At 41.8% G+C, this 13,151-nt stretch overlaps 1 protein-coding gene across 2 annotated transcripts in view; it reads left to right on the top strand.

Moving 5' to 3' along the window:
* LOC132391031 (kelch-like protein 24) overlaps positions 1–13,151 on the top strand; it is a 68,286-nt gene that overhangs the window by 28,067 nt on the left and 27,068 nt on the right. Inside the window, exon 1 of one of the 2 annotated variants that reach the window (XM_059963669.1) lies at positions 10,130–10,302. The exons of the other annotated variant lie outside the window; for it this stretch is intronic. The gene's annotated coding sequence lies outside the window, so the exon portion shown is untranslated. Of the gene's footprint in view, positions 1–10,129; positions 10,303–13,151 lie in introns of those variants that run through there. 2 annotated transcript variants of the gene reach the window in all.

Below are 13,151 nucleotides of genomic sequence, written 5' to 3'. Positions count from 1 at the left end.
CAGGTAGATTGGGAAAAAATCAGGTTGGTGGAGGATCCCAAGAGAAGGAGTCTGGTAGAATATCTACAAGGTGGCTTTTTAGAGTGGCTTGTGGTCGAGTCCACTAGGGGAAAGGCATTTCTTGATTAGGAGTGTGCAATGAACCAGAATTGATTAGGGAGCGTAAGGTAAAGGAGCCTTGAGGAGACCGTGGTCATAATGTGATTAATTTAGCGTTGCAACTCCAATATTTAGAATACTAGGATAAAGACGAATAAATCATTTGGAGCATTGATTACATTTCATTTGGGTCTTATCATTATAATTAAGTCCTCGGAAAAGATATCACACTTGAAGGAATTCCACCACACAACATCTCGGAGCATTTTGCTATTGATCCTCATGTAGTAGGTACTCTGGTCCAAACTCTGTCACAAAAAGGGTCTTAGAGTCATACAGCATGGAACCATGCCCTTCAGTTCAATCCATCCTTGCCAATCAAATTGCTCTTCTAAGTCAGTGTCATTCATCCACATTGGGCTCACCTCTCTTCAAACCTTTCCTATCCATGTACCTGTCTAATTGTCGTTAAATGTTGCTAATGCACCTGCTGCAACCACTTTCCTCTTACAGCTTGTTCCATATACCAACCACCCTCTGTGTGAATATTGCTCTTCAGGTTCCTTCTAAATCTTGCACCTCTCATCTTAAACCCATGTCCTCTAGTTCCTGAATCTCCAACCCTGGGAGCAAGATGAAGTGCTTAGCCACACAGTCATAAGCATAAAATGAGTAGAGCAGGGGGCCAAGCACACAACCTTATGGTGTACCTGTGCTGATAGAGATTATGGAGTAGAGGCTGTTATTAGCTTTGAGGGGATGATGGTATTAAATGTTGAGTTGTAATGCACGCATTTCATTTTCAATCTTTTTTTATTGATTAAAAAAATTATATGAATAGATACAAATCAGAGGACAAGTTATATCAAATACATGGTACAATAAATGTCCAAAGAAAAGGATATACACTGTCAAACTTATGTATAATATAATATTAGGCTAGTATATAGAAACAGAGAACCACAACTCCTCTTGACAATTCATACAAAAAAAGACTGGAAATTTTCTATTTTTAGGAAGAAAAAAACCCACTAAACTAACCTAAAACAAAATAAAGAGGACTGGGCAGTCCATTTGAGGATAAAATTACAAAAAAAGGAAACTTCCTTCTGGTCAAATCTGAAACTTCGCAGAGGGAGAAGAAAAAAAAAGAAAAAAAATTACCTAAAAAAAAGAAAAGAAAAAAAAATTAAATCATACGAAAATATGAATTAAAGGTTTGCTCAAATTTGAAAGGTGTATCAAACATCCGACTTCTTAAACAAGATGTAATGGAGGAGAGCCAGAGAAAAACAGTAGGTGGGTTAGGATCCTTGCAATGCAACAAAATAGCTCTCCTAGCCAATAAAGTTGAAAAGGGTATCACATGTTGAGCAGAAGCAGGAACATTTCCTGCTTTCTTTGGAGTAATCCCAAAGATTGCCGTAAGTGAATTAGATTGTAAGTCCACTTTTGATAACGTTCTAAAAACATCTCTCCAAAAATTATTTAACTTTATACAAGGCCAAAACACATGAGTTAGAGTAGCCACCTCAGCGTTGCATCTATCGCAGGTGGGATTTATATTAGAAAAAATATGCGCCAGTTTATCTTTTGACATATGTGCCCTGTGCACCACCTTGAACTGAATCAAGGAGTGTTGGGCACAGATAGATGAACATTTAACTAAATAATAAATTTTATTCCATTGATCATCTGAAAGTGAGTCCTAAAGTTCCATTTCCCAAGCACATTTAACCTTATCATTAGGTATCATACGTGAATTCATTAAGTGTTTATATATAATAGCTATCCTCTTTGAAATGGTTTGAGCTGAAAAATAGCATCTATCATATTTGGTAAATGAACAAATGGATAATTCGGTAAGAAATCACGCAAAAAGTTCCTAACTTGTAAGTATCTAAAAAATTGTGCATTAGATATATCATATGTATCCATTAACTGTGAAAAGGACATTAAACAATCCTCTAAAAACAAATCTAAAAAAGATTTTATTCCCTTAGTTTTCCATGTTTAAAAAGCTTATCCAAAATTGGTGGTTTAAAGAAAAAGTTAAAATGGATATTACTAGAGAGGACAAAGTTAATTAAGTCAAAAAATCTGCGAAACTGAAACCAAATTTTTAATGTGTTTAACAATGGGACTAAGACCTTGTCTACCCATCCTAGAGAGCAAAAAAGGAAGAGGAGCCCCCAGTAAAGAAGCCAAAGAAAACCCCCTCACCGAGTTCTCCTCCAAGCCTAACCATGAAGGACAGTCCTGATTATCTATACCGTGAATCCAAAAGGTGATATAACGAATATTAATTGCCCAGTAATAAAATATAAAGTTTGGTGACACCAGCCCTCCGTCTTTTTTTGATTTTTGCAATAAAGATTTATTCACTCTGGAGCTTTTATTATTCCAAATGTATGACAGGATCATGGAATCTATTCTATCAAAGAACATTTTTGGGACAAAGGATGGAACCACTTGAAATATATATCAAAATTTTGGTAAAATTACCATTTTTATAGCATTTAATCGACCAATTAATGACATCGTCATAGGCGACCATTTGGAAAACGTTTGTTGTGTATATTCAGTTAGAGGAAGGAAATTATACTTATTTAAGTCTTTAAAATTTTTAGTAATTTTAATACCAAGATAAATAAAATAATTTTTAGCAATATTAAAGGGTATTTGATCATAATAATCAGAGTAGCTATTAATGTGAAATAATTCAATTTTATATAAGTTTGGTTTATATTCAGAGAAAATACTAAATCCAGTAAATATGGATAGCATAAAAGGAATAGATTTCCTAGGGTCTGAAATGTAAACTAATAAATCATCTGCGTATAACGAAACCTTATGTAGTTTATCCCCTCTCTTAATACCCTGAACAGAATTAGAATCCCTAAGAGCGATAGCAAGTGGTTCTAAAACCAAATTAAATAATAAAGGACTGAGAGGACAACACTGATGGGTTCCTATATATAATCTAAAATAAGGAGATTTTTGATTATTAGTTGTAATGCATGCATCTTTGCTGTCTAGATATTCCAGGATTGAATCAAGAGCCAATGAGATGGCATTTGCAATGGAACTGTTGTGCCAGTAGGCAAATTGAAGTGGATCCAATTTGTTTTTCAGGCAGGAGTTGAGAGAAACATAGAAAATCTACAGCAAAATACAGGCCCTTCAGCCCCCAATGCTGTGCTGAACATGTACTTTAGAAATTACCTAGTGTTATCCATAGCCCTCTATTTTTCATCATCTTATACACCTCGATCAGATCTTGGAGTAGTTTAAAACACTATAGGCCAAAGGATTAAATGTACTGCGTCTCACTATACTATACAAGACAATAAGCTTGACTTTGCAGATAAAAAGTCAGAATGAAACAATTAAAAAAATAAGCTGCTGCTGCAAATAATCTACATTGACAATGAAATAGTCAGGAAGTATAGAAGTCTGAAGTCCCATGCCAACACCAGGTTCAAGGACAGCTACTTCCCTCAATTTTTAATTATTTTTTAATTGAAGTCTGTCCCGAGCCTTATAGGCTCATCAGGCTGGTGCTTATGCCGGTTTCTGTAGCGTGAAGCGACTGAGAGTACAAGACTCCCCTCTGGATAGACTGGATAGGAGGCCAGTCTATTGCGAGGTTAACCCCCAGCAGTTTGCTGGTATCCATTTTCAGCTGTGTGGTTAAATGCCTTGCTCAAAGACACAACACACTGCCTCGGTTGGGGCTCGAACTCACGACCTTCAGATCACTTGTCCAACACCTTAACCACTTGGCCACGCACCACGTCATTCAGTTTTTGAACCAGCCAGCGCAACACTAATCACTACAGTGATTACATTGATCACTACATTGATCTATTTGGTCACCACCCAGGGCATGCCCTCTTCTCATTACTGCCATCAGAGAGCTGTACAGGAGCCCGAAGACACATTCAACATTTTAAGAACAGCTTCTTCCAATCTGCCATCAGATTTCTGAACAGTCCAAGAACACTACCTTTTTCTTGTAATAACTATTTTTGATTTATTTTTATTGCAACTAATAGTAATTTATTTTTGCCTGCATTGTACTGCTGCCAGAAAACAACTAATTCCGCATGTAACCCTCAGGCTTGCCCAGCTCATGTTTGTCTAGGGGAAACAGCCTTCAGCCCCACCAAACTGGGCAATCTGGTTTGTATGGATGCTGTGTAATGTACCCCCAGTTACAAACCCACAATGCAAAATATCAGACAGTACACCATCTGCAATTAAATGATTGAACTTTATGAATTGAATTCTGAATATAGGGTTAGTAATGAAAATAAACAAAAAAAAAAGAAAAAGGGCCCAAGTCAAGTCAAAGTCATGTTGGAACTCACTCAGTGGTCATCCTTCCACCATCGGACTCCTCTGAACGTCACTGACCTTCGGACCCTCAGATCCCAGTCCTCTCCACACAGGTCTTCCCTCTTCATCCCTCCCTGAGAGAAGACCGCAAAAACAATATTCTGCCAGATACACAAGACAAAACAAAAACCCGCAACTGGCTAACACTCCTGTTATCTCCAGCCATAACCCAAACATTGCTGCTACACAGAGAAACCATTACCTGAACAGTGAACATTACAGAGAAGCCATTACAATAGCATTAGCTGTGAAACATTACAGAGAAGCCATTAAACACAATTTATGTTAGTGATAATAAATCTGATTTTTAATCTGATTACACTAAAATGGACTTTGTATTTTTGTATTCTAATTAAAGAATAACTTTATTTGTTACATTGACATCAAAACTTGCAGTGATATGTGTCTCTTGTGTCAGCGACCAGTCCGAGGATTTTACTGGGGGCAACCCACAAGTGTCACCATGCTTCCAATGCCAAACACAGCATGCCCACAAATTACTAACTCTAACCCATGCGTCTTTAGAATGTGGGAGGAAACCAGAGCACCCAGATGAAACCCTGAAGAGAATTACAAACTTGCTACAGGCAATGGCAGGCATTGAACCCCAAATGGTGGCCATTGGCACTGTAAACTGTTGTGCCAACATCTACACTGCTATGCCACCCCTTACTCATTCTTTACTTTCCCAGCTCCTCTACTTAATGCCTCATTGATGCGGGCCAGAGGGCTAAAGATAAAGATTAACTTTATTTTTCGCAGGTACGTACAGTGGCAGGTGGCGGAGTGGAGATAAGTCTCTACCAAAGGAGGTGTAAGGCACTCCTTCCCTCCGCTAGCCTGCAGCTCACTGTTGGGCAAGACCAGCTTAGCAACCCCACCCCTGATCAAGGTCATTTGAAGCCATGGGAGTAGCTGGTGGATGGTTTTATGAGCAGCTGGTGTATCACAAGTCCTGCTTATGCAACCGTTGACACCATGGAGACATAATGGCTGGGAATTACTGGTTTTATAAAGGCACTGCCCAGAAGAAGGCAATAGAAAACCACTTCCATAAAAATATTTGCCAAGAACATCATGGTCATGAAAAGCCCATGATCAACCATGTCATATGACTTGGCATGTAATGAACACAGTGAAATGTATCGCTTGTGTCAATGACCAACACAGTCCGAGGATGTGCTGGGGACAGTAATCAAGTGATGCCAAGTTCCCGATGCCAACGTAGCATCCCCACAATTTACAGACAGACATACTCTATTGATCCCGAGGGAAATTGGGTACTGATCTTAACCGGCACATCTTTGAAATCTGGGAGGAAACTGGAGTACTCAGACAAGTTCATGAGGAGGATGTACAAACTCCTTACTGATAGCGGCAGGAATTGAACCGTTACCTACCATCGCCAGCGCTGCGAAGCAATTGCGCTAACCGATACCATACCATGCTTCCCCTAATTGCGTCATTTCTTGCAGAAGTAGTACATACTTCGTTTAACTTGCATCTTTCTTGCGTTTCTATGCGCTTATGAAGCTGCCACAAGTAACTTTTTCTTCTGCACGTTTGCATGCATGCACTTGTGCGCTTGACAATAAATGCAACCTTGACTTTGAAATGTACTTAACAACGCGGTTAAGAGTGTTAGTAAATAGGTTTTGCTCTCAGTACACTAATAAATGTAAAATGCTATAAATGACTGGGAAACAGAGTGAGCTCATATTATGTGGAAGACGGAAGCAGAGGAACAACGATGCAAAGTCCCATATTACACAACTTTATTTATAATGAAATTCCAGCACTGAATGAAGATCAAGTAATGAATAAATTATCTTAGAGTAACCCAAGATAGAGACTGGCCTTTTGACCCACCCTCTCCATAATGGCCAGTTTGCTCACCTACATTAATCTCACTTTCATGAATTAGAACATAGAAGATAGAACACTTACAGCACAGTACAGAAAGGGCCAGTAGCATCATGAAGGTTCTTACCTACCCTGCTCATGGACTGTCTGTCCCATTCCCATCAGGGAGGAGGCTACGTAGCATTCATACCAGGACCACCAGACTCAAAAACAGTTATTTTCCCCAAACAGTAATCCTGATCATGTTATAGCCCAGGTGAAGGGGAGGGGGGGGGAAGGTGCTAGTTGGGATAAGCTCCCACTATCTATTAAATGCCCCCAATGTCGTGTGACTCAAATAGGCTCTGTCAACCAAGTCCAGCTCCTGGCCTTCACATATGGCTTAGCTGCTAAGACCGGAGAGGGAGGGGGAGCTTGCTACATGGGCAACCACTTACTCTCCATATCATATTGCCCTGGCTTGTGTATCTAGACAGCTAGTTCACAATATCCATGGCTAAGCCTGACCAACAGAGGCCTCAGAAGGCTGATCAACACCTCCACCCACTAACTACCCAACTACTTTATTATTCCCATCAGTCACCTTATGTACAGCCTAGTGTCCATATTTCTATGGACATACAATGAATCTATGAATACGGGCGATCTTACACATTTATATTTATTGTGTCAAGCATGAATAGATCTACAGATGCTGGAAATCCAAAGGGACACACAAACACACACTCGGCAGGCCAGGGAGCTTCATCAGTAGATATTAGAAATCCAGGTTTTGCTGTCTGGCCTGCTGAGTTCCCCCAGCAATTCTGTACATTTATTGTGTTTTTTTTAAATTATTATTAATATTATGTTCTTTATCTTTTGTGTCTTTTTGTGCTGCATCAGATCCAGAGTAACAATGATTAGTTCTCCTTACACTTGTGTACAGGAAATTATATTAAACAATCTTGAACCTTGAATCTTAATTCTAGAATACGGAACATAGAACATTACAGCACAGTTCAGGCTATTTGGCCCATATGGTGTTGTGTTGACTTCTTAATTTACCCTAAAATCAATTTAACTCTTCCCACCTGCAAACCCCTCCATTTTGTTTTCATCCATGTGCCTACCTAAGAGTTTCTTAAATGCTAATGTATCTGCCTCTGCCACCACCCCAGATTCTCTATACAAATAAACTGGACTGGTCAAAGAACACTGAGGCTGTCTACAAGAAGGGTCAGAGCTGTCACTACAGAGCCTCACAATGAGGTCCTTTAACATCTGCCGGACAATGCTGAGGATGTTCTACGAGGCTGTGGTGGCCAGTGCTATCATGTTTGCTGTTGTGTGCTGGGGCAGCAGGCTGAGGGTAGTGGACACCAACAGAATCAACATACTCATTCGTAAGGCCAGTGATGTTGTGGTGGTGGAACTGGACTCTCTGACGGTGGTGCCTGAAAAGAGGATGCTGTCCAGGTTGCATGCCATCTTGGACAATGACTCCCATCCACTCCATAATGTACTGGTTAGGCACAGGAGTACATTCAGCCAGAGACTCATTCCACTGAGATGTAACACTGAGCATCATAGGAAGTCATTCCTACCTGTGGCCATCAAACTTTACAACTCCTCCCTCAGAGTGTCAGACACCCTGAGCCAATAGGCTGGTCCTGGACTTATTTCCACTTGGCATGATTAACTTCTTATTATTTAATTATTTATGGTTTTATATTGCTATATTTCTACACTATTCTCGGTTGGTGCGGCTGTAACGAAATCCAATTTCCCTCGGGATCAATAAAGTATGTCTGTCTGTCTGCCAAAGAACTTACCTCTGATATTCCATGGTGGTTGACTGTCATCAGACGATGACAGGAAACCTGTATGGGAGAGTTTTTAAAGTGGAAGAACTGCTGCACTGGTTTGGTTCCACTTTCTCAACCTTGAAAGCTTGTGTCCAGTGGTACTATTAGTTGTCACAACTAAGGCTTTCCATGGTTACAGTGGATAACCATAACTTCTTCCATGCCCTGTCCTGCCCTTTGCTCCCCACATAGGGTTGCAGAACAGTCTGCCTGGCCATTGGATTGCACTGCTGATCCCATCTGCCCTGTCTGCCAGAGCTGACTTCACATGCTAGGACACGCATGCCCCTATCTCTCCCAGGTATGAGGCTGCCAGCTACCCTCTCCTGGTTTAGCCTGCCTGTCGAAGCAATGTCATGGGGTGTGACTCTCTCGCATGCCAGCAGCTGCTTGGAGCCACAAAGTGAGTGTCTGGTGGAGCCCAAAGAATAGACACAACAAGCTCCTACACCAGAGATGCCACTCCAAACGCCCCTGCACTTTCCTCCAAACACCTTAAAATGAAGTCTCCTTTAAGAAGATATTTCTGCCTTAGTCCCATTTGGGTTGTATGATTCCATGCCCTGTCTGTTCAACTGCTTGTCTCAATGTCTCTTAGATGCTCTTAGTGTATCTGCCTTCCAGATATCAATCACCCACCGTGTAAAAAAAACTGAAAGCGCGCCACATGCCTTCTGCACCACTCTGTTGCCTCTTTCAGAAAACTATGGACTTGGTCCCTCACCAGCATAAACACTCAGAGACCTCCTCACTAGGTAGTTCCTGAACCTGATAACGTTCACACTGGTTCTTCTGCTGCTGTAGCCCATTCATTTCACAGTTTGACATGTTCTGCATTCAGAGATGCTCTTCTGCACACCACTGTTATAAAGTGTGGTTATTTGAGTTATTGTCACCTTCCAGTCAGCTAGAACCAGTCTGGCCATTCTCCTCTGACGTCTTTCATTAAGAAGGCGTTTTCTCCCACAGAACTGCTACTCATCAGATTTTTTTTGTTTGTTTTTCACACCATTCTCTGTAAATTCTAGAGACGGTTGTGGGTGAAAATCCCAGGAGATCAGCAGTTTCTGAGATACTCAAACCACCCCATCTGGCACCAAGAATCATTCCTTGGTCAAAGCCACTTAGATCGCATTTCTTCCCCATTCTGGTGTTTGGTCTGAACAACAATTGAACCTTTTGACCACGTCTGCACGTTTTTGTGCATTGAGTGGCTGTCACATGATTGGCTGATTAGATATTTGCATTAATGAGCAGGTGTACCGGTGTACTTAATAAAGCCACAGCGCACGCGTTGAATATCCCACCATATGTTTGAAAAGTTGGACTTCAAGGTCACTTGAACCACGCTGAAGTTCCGTGGGCAGCGGACAATATTTTTAAAAAGACTACTAATGTGCCTCTTTTAAGTTCATCTAATGTTCTCGATATTTATTGTCTATCTTTATTATTATTTATTTATTTTTGTTGTCTTCTGCACGCTAGCTGAACACCCCAGTTGGTGCAGTTTTTCACTGATTCTGTTCTGGTTATTATTCTATACATTTATTGAGTATGCCTGCAATAATGAATGTCATGATTGTATATGGTGTCATATATGTACTTCGATAATACATTTACTTTGAACCCTGCTTCAAGCGTCTGGAAACACGCAGGATCCGCTACACCGGAGTCAAACCCCCTGAAAAACCCTCTTTCCCCACTTAATTCACCATCTCCTCTCCTTTGGCCAACTCGTAAAACCCTCACTCGCCCCCTCCACCACCATTCTCCCGTGCGAGTTCCAGGAACTGCGTGAAGTGCCAATTAAATATTCAAAGTAGTTCCAGCGAACTGAGGCGTGTGTGGTTTCCTCCAATGTCATAAACTGGGCTCCGATGTAAGCGTTTCGCATTAAAGGCTGGGTTGGGGCTCCCGTACGGTGCAGGGAGCTGGAGTGACGAACAAAACAAAAATATCTGGACATTTAGGATTCTGCGGACTTCTTGCTTCCGAGTTTCAGCGTGCCGGGTTCAATCCGTGAGTCTCGCTGCAGCTTCTCAGGGACCCTTTTGTTGGAGTCAGCGGCTTATTTGCATGAAGGACGCAATCGGTAAATTTCTTGGAATCTAACCGTAATTGCCTGTAATTGCATAGCAACATTAACAGATAAATCGTCAATGGACTGAGTGTATTAGATGAAACCTTGCATAATTTAAATCTAAGATTGAAATAGACCTTTAATTGTCGCTGTGATTTGATAGGTTAGTAATATTTATAAACATGACAGATTCCGTAGATGCTGGAAATCCAGTCACGCACGGTCGATGGTCTCTTCGAAGGAGTCTGAAACGTCGACTCTTTATTCCTTTCCATAGCTGTTGTCTGACCTGCTGAGTTCCCTCTGCATTTAGTGTGTGTTACTTCGGATTTCCAGCACCGACAGAATCTCTTGTTTTTTTTTTAATCTGGTTTCAGCCCCTTTGTTTTTATTAGTCTTGAAGAATGGCCTCCGCCCGAAACGTCGACAGTTTATTCCCGTCCATAGATTGCGGTTGACCCGCTGAGTTCCTCCGGCGCTGTGCCCGTGTTGGGTGGCGATGGGGGTGGGCCGTTGCGGCCAGTGGCCGGAGAGGCAGAGTGAGATCTCCGCTCAGTCTCTTCCTTTAGGAGAACTCTTGTGTTTGGACCGAGGCGCAGTGAAAAGTTCGTTTTGAAAAGATCAAATCATGACACGGCGTATTGAGGTAAAACAATAACCGAATGCAGAATAAAGTGTCAACGCTGCCGGCAGACGATCAGAGTGAGGAAGATTCTGAGGTTAGGAGTCCATCTTGTCGGACAAGCTAAGATAAAACTTTATTTATCCCAAAGGAAATTATTGTTTCAAGTTTGCTCCGTCAGGAAAATATATTTAAAATGCAAAATGTAAGAACTGAGGTATGAAAAAAATACAAAATATGAATTAAAAAGAAATAGTGAAAAATGCAGATGTGCAATGAAACCATATACTAGATGAGGAGGGGTAGAGTCTTATAGCAACGGGGAGGAGAAAGGATCTCCTGTGACATTCAGTGCAGTGTCGCCTCTCAGTCTGTTACTAAAGGTGGCCCTCTGTTTGTCCGGTATATCATTCAGGGGGTGAGAGGGATTGTCCACAATGCTCCATAGTTTCTGCACGCTCCTCCTCTCAAACACAACGACCAGGGAATCCAGTTCCAACCACAGAACAGAACCAGCCTTCCTGACGAGCTTATCGATCTCCTTGGCTTCACCTGCTCTCAACAGACGACCCCGTAGAATAGAATGCTGTCCAGCAGTGAGTCGGAGAGCATCTCCCGCATGGTACCGCAGACAGTGACCAGAGCCTCCCGTGCAAGTACAGCTGGCTCTGTCCCTCCTTGTACAGAGCCTCTGTATGTTTAGTCCAGAGGTTTCAATGGACAACGGGCCTGTTCAAGAGTCAGGTAACAGTGGGATAAAAGCTGTCCTTGGACTTTTAAAGGAAGAGTCACTTTATTTTTCACTAGAAGCGTACAAAGAAATGTGGTGTTTGCCTCAAGGATCAACACATCTGAGACGTAGTGGGGGCAGCCCACAAGTTTTGCCGTGCTCCTGGTGCCAACAGAGCATGCCCACAACTCACTAACCCTAGCCTGTACCTTCTTCGAACATAAGCATAAGAAATGGGAGCAGGAGTCGACCATCAGGCCCGTCGAGCCTGCTCCGTCATTCGGTAAGATCATGGCTGACCTGGCCATGGCCTTTTCCCCATAACCCTCAATTTCCCTACTATGGAAAAATCTATCTAACCTTGTCTTAAATATATTTACTGAGGTAGCCTCCACTACTTCATTGGGCAGAGAATTCCACAGATTCACCACTCTCTGGGTAAAACAGTTTCTCCTCATCTCCATCCTAAATCTTCTCCCCCAAATCTTGAGGCTATGCCCTTTAGTTCTAGTCTCACCTACCAATGGAAACAACTTTCCTGCCTCTATCTTGTCTCTTCCTCTCATAATCTTATATGTTTCTATAAGATAATATACTTGGAGTGTAGGAGGAACCTGGCACATTGGGAGGAAGCCACACAGTCACAGGGAGAAGGTACAAACTCCTCACAGACAGCGGAGGAATTGAATCCAGATCTTACAGCGTTGTGCCACCCTTCGCGCTACTGTGCTGCCCACAGTCCCAGTGGGGCGCACTGTCCGGGGCAGAAGAAGGCACGGTGTAACTAAATGGTCTCCCTCTCTCCATGTGGTTCTGTCACCCAGTTCTCCACTCAGGATCGGTGCCAGATTTATGGAAAGGATATATCTATAAAAGATCACCCCCTCCCCAAAAAATCCCCCACTAATTCTTTAATCTCAGAATGAGACCACCATGTTAATCAAGGAGGAGATGCAGGAACCTGAAGACACACAATCAAAGTTTCAGCAACAGCTCCTTCCCCTTCGCCATCAGATTTCTGAATGGACTATGTATCCAAGAACACTACCACTGCATTTTTAATTCTCTTTTTTATACTACTAATGTAATTTTAAAATATTTCTCATTGTAATTTACAGCTATTATTATGTATTGTAATGTACTGCTGCCACAAAAGAGAAAAACTTCACGACACTTGCAGTGATATTAAATCTGATTCTGATTAATTGCTGCTCTGTTCTTGTTCCTGTAACAATCCCCCTTCTGTTATAGCAAGCTAAGTTCTCATGCTCCCCATGAATAGCCTGTCATTGGCAAAGTGCCCAGTTTGTATTCACTAGTGTCTATAGTGTGTCAGGTGCAAGAATAGTGTGCGTGTTTCTGCATGGCTTATATGAGTGCCTGTGGCCATACCCCTGCCTGTAGTGAGTAGGATTGCCATGGTCATACAGTGCCGAGACAGGTCTGCAGACCAAGATGTGTGTGCCGACCAAAAGGAGTAACACCTCTGGGTCACCTCCAACCCCTAAT

Source organism: Hypanus sabinus, chromosome 3, assembly GCF_030144855.1.
Source record: "Hypanus sabinus isolate sHypSab1 chromosome 3, sHypSab1.hap1, whole genome shotgun sequence".
NCBI lineage: Eukaryota > Metazoa > Chordata > Chondrichthyes > Myliobatiformes > Dasyatidae > Hypanus > Hypanus sabinus.
The sequence above is the reverse complement of the archived record's forward strand: the minus strand, read 5'-3'. Positions and strand labels throughout refer to the sequence as shown.